Source organism: Elephantulus edwardii, unplaced genomic scaffold (genome assembly GCF_000299155.1).
Source record: "Elephantulus edwardii isolate Elephantulus edwardi_28Jun2011 unplaced genomic scaffold, EleEdw1.0 scaffold00071, whole genome shotgun sequence".
Lineage (NCBI taxonomy): Eukaryota > Metazoa > Chordata > Mammalia > Macroscelidea > Macroscelididae > Elephantulus > Elephantulus edwardii.
The window spans coordinates 2,342,205-2,345,948 of NW_006399821.1; positions in this window are offsets into that span (position 1 = coordinate 2,342,205).

A 3,744-nucleotide genomic window follows, 5' to 3' on the forward strand; every position below is an offset into this window, starting at 1 on the left:
TTTGCACTCTTCCTGGATGATACCCTTGATATCCTCCCACAACTCATCTGGTCTTCGTTCATTAGTGTTCAAAGCCTCAAATCTGTTCCTGAGATGATTATTTTTATAGAATATCTAACACTCAGTGAGAGGTTTGACACAGTGTAACAATGGGTTCATAGTAGGGATAATGAGTTTGGCCCAAGATAGGACAGGGTTCTGATATGTTCTTCAGAGGATCACAATGAGTCATAATTGACTCAATAGCACATAAAAATAATAACAGCAACAACAATATACTAATATGAATTTAGAAAATTGACAGGTAAGTTTCACAGTTTAGGAGGCTCCAACTCCAAATCTCAGGCTCTTGCTCTAGGAGAGACTTTCTCTCTCGCAGTTTTGCAAGAATATCTTTTACTCTGAGCTTCTACTCCTGGCCCATCAGACAGCAAGGCAGGCATATGAAAATCGTGGTGCAAAGCCCATCTGAGACCCGAGGCAGTGTGGTTGGGGCCCTGGGTGGGTGCTGAAACCTTCCAGCTGAAGCACATGCCTAGCACTATAGGATAATGTCTCAGGTGAGGACTATGTCTCACCTGGATCTAGGATGCTGCTTCTCCACACTTACCCTGAGGGCTACCAGAGCAAGGGCCTGAGTTAGAGGCAGGATCTAAAATGTTTCCTTCGGTTGTTGGTAATTGCTTACTTTAAGCCTAGAAGCCTCAAGCAAGGCTTGTATGATATCTAAGTGGACATGGGATAAAAAATGCTTCCTTCCTTTGCTGATGCAATAGCCTATAACTGAGGACAACATGACCTTGCTTGCTAAATAAAAGTGCAGAAGAACTGAAGCATTTGTGACAGAAGATCAAAGAATACAACTTTCAATATGGATTGCAACTGAACACTAAGAAAACTGAAATCTCACCACCACAAAAGGTAACATTGTGATAGATAGAATAAGATTGAAACTCTCAATAACTTTATCTTTCTTGGATTCACAATCAACGTCCTTAGTAACAGCAGTTAGGAGATGGTGAGATGTATACTACTGGGAAAGTCTGCAGTCAGGATCCTCTGCAAATTGTTGAGGAGCAATGATGCCAGTTTAAGGACTAAGGTGTGATTGATATAGGACATGGTCTTTTCAATCACTCACTATGTATCTGAGAACTGAGCAATGACTAAGGATGACAGAAGAATAGATGCCTGTGAGTTGAGATGGTGGAGAAGAATACTGGTTTTTCCACAGACTGCCGAAAGAACAAACAGACATGTCTTGGAGAAAGTGCAGCCAGAGTGCTCCATAGAAGCAAAAGGGATAAAGCTTCATCTCACATGCTTTGTGCATGGATAGGCTATTCCTTGGAAAAGGAAAGGGTGGGCAAAAGACAGTAAGACCCTCAACCAGATGGATTGGCAAAAACTATAGCAATGGGATCAAGTGTATCAGAGATTGCAAGGATGGCACAGGATAGGACAGGGTTCAGATCTGTTGTTCATAGGATCATTATGAGTCACACCCAATTAAACAACCACTAACAACAACATTATTATAAAAAGATAAGATAATAATAAGATAAGGTTTATAAAATATGCCACAGGAGACAAGTATGCAGGCCAGCTATTAGCAACAACTGAGACTTGGGAATGGAATTGTGAATACCTTGCCACTTAAATAGGCCTTTGTCTGCTCAAGTGGAATCAGCTCCCAACATGAGAGAGGAGACAGGAATTTCAGGCTTACAGTCAGCTGAGATTTGGTGGAGGTTGCACTGTTGGGACCTTGCATTTTCCTAGGTCTTTGCTCAGATGGGAACAGCTCCCTCCTAACAAGCTGCAGGAGAGGAGACACATATGTAGGGCAACCATTAGCATCAACTGAAACTTTCCGACTGCACTGTTGAGACCAATCATTTCTCAGGGCATTTTCACTAAGCAAAATACTGCAGGCAGCACTCCTGGGAGTTTATCTACCCCTGGGGGAAACACTCCTCCCACTTCTCATTAAACTATAGGGCAGGACAAAGAACAGGGGCAACCACAGCTAGTCAAAGGGAGAGAAGCCAGCTTCCTGCCTCTCAAAGGATAGCCAGATGAGACACTTGCCACAAGAAACAGGGAACAGAGCTGCCAATAGATAACAAGCAGGGAAATGGAATCAGGGCCACTCTTAAAGTCTACAACTTATTAACCATAAAGACAAAGAACTGAAAACCTATGCAGATGTAACATTAAGCGTGTTACACATACGAAGAAGAAATTTACATAATGTCAAGGAGCAACAGGCAGTTTAAAACATAGTGTGTAAACAAAACATACCTTCTCAAGACAGGGATGCAGAAGGAAGATATTGATGTGGAATTATATGAACTGCTACTGAAGAAGTTACAAATGATAGAGGAAAGCACTGAAACTATGATTTAAAAGGTACAAGAATTTTTAAAAAAATCATCACAATACAGAAAGAGTACAACCAACCCCAACCGAGTACTGGAAATAACAGAAATAAACGAAATACAGAATATCAAGATTGAAATAGCAGAAATTTTTAATATGCTAGAGGAACAAAAAGCAGAATAGAATACATGAATTAGGGGATCAGTGAGCTAGAAGACAAGAACCTCAATGGATAAGTATTAGATGAAAAAACAAAGATGGAAGGAAAATGAAGGAAAATTAGAATCTTGTGGGATAACATCAATTGGAAAAAGGTCTGGGTGATTGGAATTATAGAGTGGGGAAAAGGGACACACTGAGAAAGGTGTGGAAGAGATATAAGAATAAAACTTCCCATGTTGTTGTTGTTATGTGCCATTGAGTTGTTTGCGACTCATAGCGACCCTATGTACAAGAGCCGTAAATGCTGCTGTATCCTGTGCCAACCTCACTGTCTCAAACACATTCATTCCCTTGTGTTGTTTGGACAACTGCTTCTTGGTTTATATAGGTTTCACATAAACACGACTAAATGTTCTAGGATTCCTATTCTTTCCAATACGAATAACAATTTGTTATGATCCACATAGTCAAATGCTTTTTCATAATCAATAAAACATAAGTAAATCTTTTTCTGGTATTCTTTGCTTTTTGGAAGGAGGAGTGGCATCCACTTCCATAATAGCTTGCCTACAGAAACCCTATGAACCTGGAGAGAAGATGAAAGGCACCAAAGTGTCAAGACCTCTCCTTCATAGGGTCACTATGAGTCGCCTGCAACATGACAACGCTTAACAACAACAACAACACTCTTTGCTTTCCATCAAGGTCCATCTGATATCAGCAATGGTATCCCTTGTGTCATGGCCTCTTCTGAATCCATTTTAATTTCTAGCAGTTCCTTGTTGATGCACTGGACATGAAGTACAGAAGTGGGATGACTAAATGAGAATTAGCTGACATTTTCTTCTTATGTACAATCCCACAGCTATTAGTCTCATCGAATGCATGAATGGAGTGTTGCCGCAAACTCTGATACATGAGACTCAGTCTTTTTACCAATGGACTAGAAGGTTACCTGAGGTTCTGTTGTTGTTGTTGTTATGTGCCATCATGTCACTTGCAACTCATAGCGACCCTATGTACAAGAGCTCTAAATGCTGTTCTATCCTGTGCCAACCTAGCCATCTCAAATGCACTTATTCCCACCGCTCCAGTCACAGAATTGATCCATCTCATCAAAGGTCTTCCTCTCCTTTGCCACCCCTCCACTCTGCCAAACATGATGTCCCTCTCCAAGGACCAGTCCCTCCTTGCAACATG